This window comes from Triticum urartu, chromosome 7A (genome assembly GCF_056163025.1).
Source record: "Triticum urartu cultivar PI428250 chromosome 7A, HENAU_Tu73, whole genome shotgun sequence".
In the NCBI taxonomy this organism is placed as follows: domain Eukaryota; kingdom Viridiplantae; phylum Streptophyta; class Magnoliopsida; order Poales; family Poaceae; genus Triticum; species Triticum urartu.
Window position 1 is genome coordinate 60,190,711 of NC_141879.1, and position 13,585 is coordinate 60,204,295.

At 50.1% G+C, this 13,585-nt stretch overlaps 1 pseudogene across 1 annotated transcript; it reads right to left on the reverse strand.

Moving 5' to 3' along the window:
* Positions 1–1,822: 1,822 nt before the first annotated feature.
* LOC125522872 (F-box protein At5g49610-like) lies at positions 1,823–3,828 on the reverse strand (annotated as a pseudogene). The gene is made up of 3 exons (XR_015609717.1): positions 3,638–3,828; positions 3,421–3,574; positions 1,823–3,282 (listed from the first exon to the last, which is right to left on the reverse strand). The product of XR_015609717.1 is annotated as an F-box protein At5g49610-like (transcript).
* Positions 3,829–13,585: the final 9,757 nt, after the last annotated feature.

A 13,585-nucleotide genomic window follows, 5' to 3' on the forward strand; every position in this document is an offset into this window, starting at 1 on the left:
CAAGCATGATGTCCTCTTCTACTGCAGTAACTCGGTTGCCCTCTGTGTCACTATCACTGTCAACTTGCTTCTGATCTTGCTTCTTCTTTTTCTTCTTGTCTTTCTTCCACTTGTCACATTGCCACTTAATGTGGCCCTTCTAATGGCAGTGATGGCACTCATAATCAGCAAACTTACTTTTTGATTTTCTCCTACCTCTTTCTGCCCCTTTACCTGGACCTCTGCTCTTGCTTCTCCCCCTGGACTGAGTGACCAACACCTCTGAATGTGAGGAAGAACTAGCTTCAGCCACCTTTCTGGATTCTTCATTTAGTACCCTGGTTTTCACAAGATTCCAAGTGACAACTCCATTAGGTGCTGAATTGCAAACCGTGACCTTAAAGGTCTCCCAGCTGTCCGGTAATGAGCCTAGTAGCAGCAAAGCTCTCACTTCATCTTCAAATGTTATTCCCATTGAAGAAAGCTGATTTATAATGCCTTGGAATGTATTCACATGATTTGCAATTAGTGTGCCCTCTTTGTACCTCAAGCACATCAACTGTTTGATCAAGAACATCTTGTTTGTACCTTCTTTCCAGGCAAACAACTCCTCCAATTTCTGCCATAAGGTGTGTGCATGTGTCTCATCAGTGATATGGTTCAAAACATTATCATCGACCCATTGCCGAATGAACCCACAAGCTTGGTGATGAAGTACCTTCCACTGACCTTCCTCAATGCCCTCCGGCATCTCAGTGAAGAACAGTGACTTCCAGTATTCTTTCACATACAACAAGTCCTCCATCTTGCCCTTCCATGCTTGATAATTTGTACCATTCAAAGATATCATTCTACTGGTATTCACTTCCATCTTTCACCACAAGAAACTCAGCAATTTGCACAAGCAAACCAAGGCTCTGATACCACTTTGTTGAGGCTGGACAACAACAATGCGCTGCACAAATTCACCGACACGGCAAATATGCACACTACACAGCCCCCTTCACTTGTGATGAACTTTGAGGACAGGTTCAACCAACAAGTAAGCAGCGGAATAACACAAACAACATGCACATGTGACACGGGATTTAACGTGGAAAAACCTCCACAACTTAAGGCGTAAAAAAACCACGGCTGTGGATGACCGACCGATCCACACAACTTTACTATGAGAATGATGAGTACAAAGTCTTCTCTAGAACCTCTAGAGAGATTTACAACACACTCTCCACATTGCCAACCGGCAACAACAACAACAAAAACCACAAGAGACAAGATTTCAGCAAAGCAGAGTTTACACAGCTTCTGTACCCTCCAGTGTTTTGCAAACTGCTCTTAAACCGTTGAACCAAACAGCACCAAATTTGGCAGACAAGTAGACGCACGAGTTTCTGAGATCCCCTCCAAATTTCAGCTCAATCGGACATCGTTTGCCTACCCAAACTATTCGTCTCCCAAAACTACTCTGTTCTGAAACTGCAGCAGTCAGAGTTGACAAAACCACTCTCACATCTGATGCTCCACTGACCCAATCCTCAAACCAGCTAACCAGATCGAAGTACTCAAAGTAAGGAATGAGCTCACCAAGTTTGGGGTCGATCCAAGCACGTTTGAGCCTCCAACCATCAGCTTGAACACTGTCTAGTCAGATGCAGCAAATCTGGACAGAACCTCTGCTTCTTCTTCTTCCTCTCTCAGGTTGTGTTTTTTCTTGTGTGATCTCACTGGCAGCCACACCCAGCAAGGGATGGGGTGGCTCCTTGCTCCCTTCACCAGGAAACACTCACAACCGTTGGATGCAGAATAGATCAACGGTTCATATGTGTTGGACTTGTGTGGGCTGATGTTGGGCTGCCAACACACCTCCATGTGGAGGGACTTAGCCCAACACATTGTTCATAACATACATTAGCACGATGTTCAAGATACATACGAAGCGATGATACTAGAGTACTACTTCAGAAATACAATGTGTTCGATTTGGTTCTACTAGTAGTACTGAAAAGTAAGAACATAGAACAGAAAGCAAGGTTCATACACATATAGGGTAGATACTACCAAGGGCACATGAAACTACTAGTCCAACCCATTAAGATGGAGCATCGCATCATCTTGTAGCACCATGACGAATGGAGGAGGCTCGTTGCTCACGGCATCTACTTCTTCTTGCACCTCAAACAATGGGACTGAAACCATGCTCTCATGGAAGCGATGCCAAGAAAGCGTCAAGTGGTTCTCATGCTCTTCGCTTTCGACATTTCCTAAAAACACACCATCAATGTCACAATGCAACAGACGATGAGGACGCTGCGCCATCAACAGCTCACGCTCGTTGATCACAGCCAGCCTAGGGATAGATTTCCACTACTTAAGCGGTGGAGATGCCTCCATCGCTAACAAGTTAATCCGGTATCGAAACCCCCGGATCTGTGCATCATAGTCCTCCAGCACCCAGACATCCACAGTGACGCGGTCATGGTCGGTGCTGCCGTGCTGGCATACAAAGCAAGGTTGTCGCCCGTATCCAATAATAGCACGTAGCTGCCCAATTGTGCCGGGCGGCTCATCTGCCGGAATGTCTCGGCTATGGTGTCAAATACCGTTATGCTGCAACCCATTGCCCAGTGCAGGCTACCACGATGATGGATTGGTGGATGGTTGGACCGGGCAGCAGGACACCCATCTTCTGAAACTGTCGGCCATTGGATGCGTCTTGGCTGGTCCGATCCCACGGTGAAGACAAAGTAATCAGGCTGCTCAACCTCAACAGCGGCGAGGAATGTCCCCATGGGTGAGGCGTACGAGGCGTACGACACCCAGAGCACCCGGTATTCTCCAGATGGCTGGTGCCGGGTAGAAGCCGAGCACGTCGACTCCGGTGATGGGGCTGATGAACTGTTGTCGTGGAGGATGCGGCAGCGGGGCGCACTTGCGGGTGGCCGGGTTGCAGATGTAGAAATCTGAACCCCGCCACAAGATGAGGAGCCCGTCACAGGTTATGAAGCGCATGCATATATATCGAGGCTTGCGTACCGGAGCAGGGGCCGTATCTTCTGACCACTGGAGGCGGAGGCTGATGCCATGGTCGTGCTCGATGATGGGCAGCGAGGGCTGGCGGCGGTGGTGGCCGAGGATGAAGGCGTCGGTGGACGTGCCGCTGCGCCACGACCTGCGGACGGCGCGGCAGCGGAACACGTCCTTGACAGGCAGACGGGAGAGGATCTCGTCGACGACAAGCCACTCCGGCAGGTCGTCCAACACGGTCGCGTCGCCGCTGCCCGGGATGCTGGTTCCTCGCTGATACTAGCAAGCAAGAGAAAAAAGAAAAGCAAAAGATAAAAATAAGCGACGGATTTGGCGCAAGAAAGAAGCGCTCCGCCGATCTACCGGCTTAGAGGAGCGGAGAGGAGAGAATGGACGGAGAGATCCGAGAGGATTTACTCTGCTTTGGAGCCGGCACGGTCGAGCGAGGGCGACGGTCTTCCTGCCGGCGTCTATGGAGGGCAGGCGCCCGGGGAAAGAAGTCACTTTGGCGACCAACCTCGGATGCGAAACTGGCGGTGAGCGTGCAAGGAAGAGGATGGGCGGTGTGAAACTGGATCACGGCGTGCACCACTCTCTGCCAGTGCTGCCAGCTGCAAGCTGTGGAAGATGGGACTGGACGAGCAGAAAGTAGCTGCGCTGCTGCTGCTGCGTAGGGGTGGAAGTGGAACTGATGAGGGGAGAGAAGAAGCGCTCGGATGCGTTCAGACCCAGCTCCTGCACCAGTAACCTGAAGAAATCTTTAAGTTTCCGTCTGCTAAAACCATTAACCCCGTTCAACACGAGATAAATTAAGATCGAGGCCATCATATTAAACTTTACAATTTTGCTAAAGCACATCTGTGCTCTAAATATTGCACATCTAAGTCCTATGTCATTGATCTTACGTTGAGATTCGTGTGGATATTTTCTTTTTCTTTTTTTCTCTTTCTCTTTATGCTTGATTCACTCATTTAGATGTGCAATAACTAGAACACATCTAGATGTGCCCTAAACACACCTCTTTATTTTTTTTTGAGAATTTCCAGTGCATCTCTCCATATTTGTAATCCTCATTGCTTGATGTACCCATATCACTTTATTTTCAGTATCTTTTTCATCCTAGCAGGGCGATGAGGGCAAGAACTGGTCGTGATGAAATTGAAAGTTAGTTTAGTGCATCAAGGATAGGAGTTCCTTATATTTGTGAGAGCTGATGGAGGACGGTTAGTTATTATGGCTCATCATATAGTAGTGGAATATGAATACACGCAAAAGCTGATTCAAAATCTGCAGTTTTTCAATGCATGTCACATATATTTGGTAATCCTTTTCATTTCTTCTAAAATGATCAAATAAGTATTTTGTTTTTTCCAATGTTTGGAAAGATAATTTTGGCATTGCTATAGCACAACATACATATACAATTCGTTTGTGAAGCTACATGATTTTTTTTATACTCGCTTCAAGACTTCTTGAGTAAAGATTAGTGTGTCAACTTTGCATCTTTAGCTCTCTAAATAAAAGCATCGATGATTAGCATGATTTATGGAGAACGACTTTATCAAAATGAGTTTGGAAACACCCAATGGAGGAGAGACAAGGCAGAGGGTTGACGGGTCTGAGTAAGGGGTGCGTGGGGCGCAAAATGCCAACGGCGGTCGACCTCCATGGAGGTGGGTATTTTGAAAAAATCAAAAAACATATTTTAAAGTTTCAAAAAATTCTGAAAAGAACATACATTTAACATGGATATATTCTACATGTGTGTAAATTTTGAAGATGAAATACATTATGATGAGAGCTACACAAAAAAAGACAAATCACGGTTTTCAAATTGATGAACAGTGCAAACACTGTTCAGTATTAGAAATGCATGATTTTTCTCTTTTTTGTGTAGCTCTCACCGTAATGTATTTCGTTGTGAGATTTTATACACATGTAGAATACATTTATATGAATGTGTATAATTTTTTTCAGAATTTTTTGAAACTTCAAAATGTAATTATTGTATTTTTTAAAATACCCACCTTCATAGAGGTCGTCCGCAGTCATTGGTGTTGGAGATGATGGTCGAGTTTAGAGAGATGGCTAGGGGTGATGGCGGCTCGTCCAGGGTGTGGGGTGGCACACGGCGACAACATGCAATTAGGCTGGTGGAGGTGGTCGGGTTGACCGGGTGGAGAAAGGAGACGGTGTTGGGAGGAAAAATAACATTAGCAGCGGCAAGCGAGTTAGACGAAAACACTATTTTTGTTTTAGCTAATTGGCGTCTAGGTGCTCCCTTCGAATTTCCAAGCATTGTTGGCAAATAGCAATACATTTTATTTGAATTATGGCTCATAGCATCGTGTGGGCATTTAACTAGTAAGACAAAAAAGAAAAGCAAAGATTCGAACAACACGCGAAAAAAGAAAGAGAGAAAAACAACGAATTTGGCACATGAAGAAACTGCTTCGGCGATCTATGGGCTTAAGGCACATAATGTAAAGATAGGTATAAGAAAGAGGATTTACTCTGCTTTGGAGCGGCATGATCGAGTGAGGGCGACGATCAGTGGCAGGGACGGGGGACCCGCAGCCCCCCCCCCCCCCCCCCCTAAAATCAGGGATTTAGTGCATTTTTTTAATGAACAGTGAAAAATAGTGATTATTTGCTGTTAAAAATCAGTTTTTTAATGGCTTGCCCCTCCCCCCTAATCAGTTCTAACAACACTCGGCCCCAGTGATACATTTTTTCTCGCTCCGCCACTGGCGGCGATGTCCCCCCCCCCCCCCCTCCGCCCGTCATCTTTGGAGGGCGTATATGTCCAAGGGAAGAAGGGACTTTGGCGACTAACAAGGGCATCTCCAACACGGACCCTTAAAACGTGTGCATACATTCGGATGTAGCTGTCTGAACACAGTTTGCCATCCAAAATGGTACCTCATCGGTCCGCGGGCCAGTCCTAATTTCTGAAATCCCGTAAACCAGACCAAGCGGTTTGCGGGAGGGTCCGGACTGCTGTAACATAAGAGTCCGCTACCTCGGATCAGAAAACCTCTCCCACGCCCACACGAATCGATTGTCGCACAATCATGCCGGTCCAGAGCGCTAGCGTCGCATTCATGCTAGCCCAGAGTGGACGTGACCTCTCACTAAAGCCAGCATTGAAGTGGCGTGTTGATCGAGCACCGCCCGCATCGCGCCGTGGTCTCCGCGATTGTTCTAGGCTGGAGCAACGTGATTGGATGGGGTGGGACGTCTATCTACCACATTAGAACCAATTGCCCATATGTTCATCCATCGGCATTAAAAAGGTGCGGCAGTCCAAAAATCCCGCTCCGGCGCCTGCATTGACATAACCCGCCGCTTGGCTGTCCAGCACCCGCTATTTAAACACGTCCTGGACCAACACCATCCACAATACAAACATATCTTCTTCCAATCTTCCTATGTGTGCCACCTCCACCATGACCACGAGTTCTAGAGCGATGTGGAAGAGTCCGTCGATGGAGCAGAATCACGAGGTGACCAGCCTTGCAGTCAGCTGGTAGGGATGTTGTGCGTAGCGAATACAGGTAGGTTTGCTAGCAAGCTCGCCGGAGGTGAGCAATGATGACCCAGCCATGGAGGAAGCCTCCGACGATGAAACGGAGCCCCTGCTTGCATTGGTCCATGCCGACTTGACCATGGAGCAGACACGAGCTCACTTCGACACCGTTATGGCGGAGGAGGAGCCGGTGTCGGAGTTCCAGTACGCACAAGAGCAGCAGGGCTACAACCTTGACCTCCTCGCGTATTACCGGCAAATAGAGGGCCAGATATATGATGAGTTCGTGAGCGAGGAGGTTGTTCAACCATGGCCACGGAGAATTCAAACTCGTTGAGGAGCAGCGGGCACTCTACAAGGCCGCCGTCAACACTCGTGCGGTGGCGGCGGACGTGCAGGCTGTCACCGACAGAAACACCGACAGTTGCTTGCCATTGGCGCCACTACGACCACGAGACCGACCCATCCACGTCTATCATCGACCTCACCTCCATCGACGACGGTCAGGTCGTTGACTCCGACGAGGAAGAGTAGCTAGGACATTGGAGACGACGGTGCCTCGTGTCCCATGTGGGTAAGTATGTGTCCTATGTCTTACTCATCCTCACCAGCGACGCAACTTCACTTTTCAGGGCTCACGGCGCCAGACATGGACATAGAAAGGCACAACAAGGATCTGGAGGGTGGGCGCCGTCGAAGATTTATAGTAGGTGCGGACACTTTTATTTAATGCAATATGTCAAAAATGTAATAAATGGGTCCGGTGTAAATGAAAATCATCCGGGGTGTATGATGATCGTCATTTGAAATGTATGCGGGCATAGTTGGATGGCCGGCTACTATGCCCGGCTCCTCTACCACTGTTTGCGGACGCATCGACGGTCCGTTTTAGGGGTTGGCATTGTGCAAAAGGGGAGAGGGGAGGCTGGTGAGTGAGTATCTCGAGGCACAGGTGCTCCCGTGATATGAGCTTTTGGGCCTTCGGATCTCTAATCCAGTGGCATCTGAGGGACTACTGTACCTGTGTGCAATTCTCGGAGAACTGAAGGACTTTTTTCCAAAATGTTCTGGATATTTCATGGGAGGCTGGTGGCGAAGTGTGTGTGTAAGGAGGAGGGCGGGCGGTGTGAAACGCGCAGTGCACCACTCTCTGCAAGCTGTCGACGATGGGACTGGACGGGCAGAGGGTAGATGTGCTACGTGGGGTGGAATTGATGAGGGAAGGGAGGAAGCAGCGCTTTGACTGAGAAGAACGAACGAACGAACGGATATAACTGCAGAAATCATTAATCTTCCATCTGCTAAACGGGGTTTTTCAAAGTGTATAGCAGCAACACTCTGCTAAAACTGACCCCATTCAACAAGAGATAAATAAGCTTCATCATAGTAAACCTTTTTCTAGAAAAAGATGATTATTAAGGTCCACGTCAGAAATATAAAACAACCTAAATATAATAAAAATTACATCAAACACCTTGGACCATCGAACGACCAGTGACGCCTTCAAAATGAGTCAGCTACAGGGGATCCCAAATTGGGTCAGTTTAGAGCAACTCCAATGGGGCGACCCATTTCATCTGTCGCCATCTGTTTGAATCGGTGCGGACACAAAAGTCGGCCCAACACGCCGACCTAAACGGATGCGCGTCCGCTTTCATCCGCCTACCGACCCATTCCTGACCCATTTTTGAGCCGGATTTGCATCGGCGCGGACACAAGACAGACGCGCGCGCTCGCCCTTTCTTCTTCCTGGGCCTGCTAGTCAGTGGCATATTGGTCTCTCCACATCCAACAGCACACCCTCCCCGCCTGCTTCGTCGCCGGCGCCGCTGGCCATTTTTTCCGATAGAAAAATGATACATAGATAGTTGTAGGGTACACAGATAAAAGAAAAGACCAACTACTCGTCGTCGCTTTCCGACTCCGACTCGATAATGTTCTCCTCCGACGTCTGAATGTAGGCGTCAGCATACTGCTCGTCCTCGAAGTACCACCCCGACATTTCTCGTAGTTTCAGTTTCAATTGAGCGGCCTGCTTCCGCGCACGCTTGTCCTCCCGATAGGCGGCTCGCTCTGTCCTCCTCGCCTCCCTCTCCGTCCTCCTTTGCTTGTAGAACTGGCGCTTATCGACGATTTCCTGCGGAAAGCGTTCGCGCCACACCACCATGGCTTCCACGTCCATCTCGGCGATGGCGAGGCGACGCTGCCGCCTCCAGTGAACACGACGATCCTCGTCGGTGAAAAACCGCGGGAGAGGCGCGAGACCCTGCGCCAAAACCATGGCGACGACATGGTCGCTGGCATGATATACACCATACGCGGTTATGAAATGGGTCGACGCGTTAGGCGCACTGCCAACCCAAATCTAAAAAAGGAAAGACGCTGGGCGGGCGGCCAGCCCAAACGAACAAAAAGCGAACAAAAACGTCGTCCGTTTGGGTCGGACGGTTGGAGTTGCTCTTAGGTTGTTCGATGGTCCCAAATGTACGACGACCAGTGACGCCTTCAAAATGTTGGATGGGCAGACTGGTTAGGCTACAGGGGATCCTAAATTTTGGTACAAATTTACCTTCACTCCTTTGTATATTGGTCTAGGGCTAGGCGGGCCATGGCATTGTTTTGTTCAGGTGTAGCTCCGCCACTGGTTGACGTGTTGTTTTTGCCAATCCTATAACAAAGCCAGCCTGATCTTGTCGATGACAATACAGAAGTGTTCTTTCATGAATATGCCCCTAAGGATCAGTGTCCTCGAGCTGCAGTTGTCGCAGTTGAATCCTTGAATCGATTCAAAGAACCTCAAACTAAATCTCCTCGTCGCATATGCATGACAAGAAAGTGTAACCACGCCGCACCGAGGAGCTACCAGGAATTTGCGCCCGAAACCCTGTCTAATCCGTTCCTACGGACAAACTTGAGTATGATCGGAGCCCAGAAAATTGATTCGAAGAAGAAGCGCCAAGCTACAAGAAGAAACTTACCTAGGGGCATTTTTCGACAAAAGATAGATTTTATTGATGCAAAATGAAGCATCAAAAGGATAAACAATGAGCATACACCCGACCTCTGCACAATTATGATGCACACAACCAATACCAACGCACACACAAAATACGTCAGCAAGTAGCAAATTCATATAAGAGCAACTCCAATGGGCCGACCCATTTTGTCCGCCCGCGTCCGTTTGGGTCGGCGCGGACAAAAGTGGCGGCCTAACGCGCCGACCCAAACAGACGCGCGTCCGTTTTTCGTCCGCGGGCGACCCATTACAGGCCCAATTTTAAGCCGGATTTGCGTCGGTGCGGACACGAGACGGACGCGCGCGCGCGCCTACTCCTCTTCCCGGGCCCGCCGGTCAGTGGCATCCACAGACATTCCCCCCTATTTTCCCTAAAAACGCTCCCGCCCGCGTGCGCCCCCGCCCCCCAACCAGCCATGGAGGACGCCATCGACCTCGACGCCGCTGCCGGCCTCGCCTCCCTCACCTCGTCCGGCGTCGTCGCCCCCTCTGGGAAAGGCAAGCCTCGTGCCCCGTGCAAGACCGCCGCCGCGACCAAGCCGAAGAAGGCGCTGACACCCGAACAGTGATACGTCTCCAACGTATCTATAATTTTTGATTGCTCCATGCTATATTATCTACTGTTTTGGACTATATTGGGCTTTATTTTCCACTTTTATATTATTTTTGAGACTAACCTATTAACTGGAGGCCCAGCCCAGAATTGTTGTTTTTTTGCTTATTTCAGTGTTTCGGAGAAACAGAATATCAAACGGAGTCCAAACGGAATGAAACCTTCGGAAATGTGATTTTCTCATCAGATAAGATCCAGGAGACTTGGACCCTCCGTCAAGAAAGCCACGAGGCGGTCACGAGGGTGGAGGGCGCGCCCCCCAGGGGGCGCCCCCTGCCTCGTGGGCCCCTCGAAGCTCCATCGACATACTCCTTCCTTCTATATATACCTACGTACCCCCAAACGATCGAGGACGGAGCCAAAAACCTAATTCCACCGCCGCAACTTTCTGTATCCATGAGATCCCATCTTGGGGCCTGTTCCGGAGCTCCGCCGGAGGGGGCATCGATCACGGAGGGCTTCTACATCATCATCCAAGCCCCTCCGATGAAGTGTGAGTAGTTTACTTCAGACCTACGGGTCCATAGTTAGTAGCTAGATGGCTTCTTCTCTCCTTTTAGATCTCAATACAATGTTCTCCCCCTCTCTTGTTGAGATCTATTCGATGTAATCTTCTTTTTGCGGTGTGTTTGTTGAGACCGATGAATTGTGGGTTTATGATCAAGTCTATCTATGAATAATATTTGAATCTTCTCTGAATTCTTTTATGTATGATTGGTTATCTTTGCAAGTCTCTTCGAATTATCAGTTTGGTTTGGCCTACTTGATTGGTTGTTCTTGCCATGGGAGAAGTTCTTAGCTTTGGGTTCGATCTTGTGGTGTCCTTTCCCAGTGACAGAAGGGGCAGCAAGGCACGTATTGTATTGTTGCCATCGAGGATAACAAGATGGGGTTTTTATCATATTGCATGAAACTATCCCTCTACATCATGTCATCTTGCTTAAGGTGTTACTCTGTTTTTAACTTAATACTCTAGATGCATGCTGGATAGGGTCGATGAGTTGAGTAATAGAGTAGATGCAGGCAGAAGTCGGTCTACTTGTCTCGGACGTGATGCCTATATACATGATCATACCTAGATATTCTCATAACTATGCTCAATTATGTCAATTGCTCAACAGTAATTTGTTCACCTACCATAGAATACTTATGCTCTTGAGAGAAGCCACTAGTGAAACCTATGGCCCCCGGGTCTCTTTCTCATCATATCAATCTCCATCACTTTATTATTGCTTTGCTTTTACTTTTTACTTTGCATCTCTATACCAAAAATACCAAAAATATTATTTATCATCTCTATCAGATCTCACTTTCGTAAGTGACCATGAAGGGATTGACAACCCCTAAGCGCGATGGTTGCGTTGAGCTATTGTTTTTGTGTAGGTACGAGGGACTCGCGCGTAGCCTCCTACTCGATTGATACCTTGGTTCTCAAAAACTGAGGGAAATACTTACGCTACTTTGCTGCATCATCCTCTCCTCTTTGGGGAAATCCAGCGCAGTGCTCAAGAGGTGCAAACAGCGGGCAAGGGAGTCGGCCAAAAGGAAGGGCCGGAGGCACGCCGCGGACGCGAGGGACGAGGCCGCCGTCGCCGCCGCGTAACAGGAGTTCACCAACGCCCGCGTCGCCGCGACAACGAGGGATGCGCTCTACATGCTAGGGGTAAACCCTAGCCAGCACAACGTCCTCCAAGCCGCCGTCGCCGCGACCAGCACCGGCTCGTCGGCGTTTCCTCGGATGGTGCTGCCCGACTCACCCCGCGCGTCGGTTTGCAACCCGGTTCCCGGCTTCCACGTCTACCCGCAGGCCTCCCGCCTCTCCGGGGAGTGCTCACCCGACGTGAGCGTGGTCGCGCCTTCCACGCCCGCGTCCGCGCCCATCGACCTCAACGCCACCCCGGTGGTCGGTGGCTCGTCGTCCGGCAACACGAGGAAACGCGCGCGACAGACACCAGCCGGCGGGCTCCCGGACGCCCGTAACTTGTTCGAGGAAATGCCGACCACCGTCGACGAGGACTACATGCAAAACCTCATCTTCGAGGGTGGTGCGCCGGGCGCTGGCTACGATTCCGACGAGACACAAAGCCAGGACGGCCGCGGGGCGTTCACGCCGGCCGCTGGCTATGATCCCGAGCAGGCGGCCTTCATGCGTGATCAGGTCGGCATCGACCTGGACGGCTTCCCCCTCGACCACGAGTTCCTGGAGGAGTATGGGCTAGAGGAAGAGGACAAGTGCGACATCGAAGTGGAGCCTTTGTTCGAGGACGAGCTCGCCAACCAAACCGTCGGTCCTAAGCCGAAGCGGAAGAGCAAGCGCACGAAGGCGTACACAGCTGCCGAGGACAAGCTTCTTTGCGAGTGTTGGCGAGACATTGGACAAGACTCAAAGACGGGCGCCGAGCAAAAGCATTCGACCTTTTGGACTCGTGTGCACCGCAAGTTTCATGAGCGCAAGAAGTTTCCACCTTACCAATTTGTGAGCACGCGCTGGTGGGTCTCCATTTCCAAGCGGTGGAGGGTGATCCAACAAGAGTGCAACAAGTTTTGCGCCACCCTTGAGAGCGTCAAGGCCCGCCCCGTGAGCGGCATCGGCGTGCAAGACATGGTATGATAGCAAGCAAGCCGCCCTCTTTTGTGCCATCAAGATCATTCTTTTACGTCTTCATTTGCTATCACTTGCCCATATGCTTGCATGGAAACATTTTGTAGGCATTTCAAGCTTTGGAGGCATTCAAGGTTCAACACAATGGCAAGTGCTTCAACCTCTCCCATTGCTATCGGGTCATCAAGAACGAAGAGAAGTTCAATGCACAATATGCCGCGCTCAAGGCACGTGAGGGGAAGGGCGCCGTGGAGGATGTTGGGGAGGGCGAGCCGGCACGGCCGCGGGGGAAGACAAACTCCAAGAAGGAGGACAAGCGAGATGCGGCCACCAACGCCTTGATCGCAAGTGTGGACGGCATGATGAATAAGAAGGACTCAAGAGAGGAGGAGCGCCGACGTTTCAAGGCGGGGCAAATGGATGCTTTCATGGAGATCCAAAGAACGAGGCTTGATCTTGACGCCGAGAAGCAAGCCAAGATGTTCGAGCTCGAGGCGGAGAAGCAAGCCAAGATGCTAGAGATCGAGGCCGCCAACGCAAAGGCAAAGGCGAAAGAAGTGGCTCTTGCAAGCATGATGACCGGGATGGAGATCATGAAGGTGGATCTCAACACCTTTGTCGCCAAGGAAGAGGCCGTGGTTCGAGAAGATGCAGGCCGACATGCTCAAGTTCGAGGACGAGTGATCTATGGCGTCGAGGGCCGTCTTTTTGTATGCCGGCAGGTGTGCCGGCATGACCACGGGAGCCGCGATGGCGTGGTCGAACTCAAGTCCCACCATTTTTTGTGTGCTGGTATGTGTGCCGGCCGGCTAGCGAGTGCGC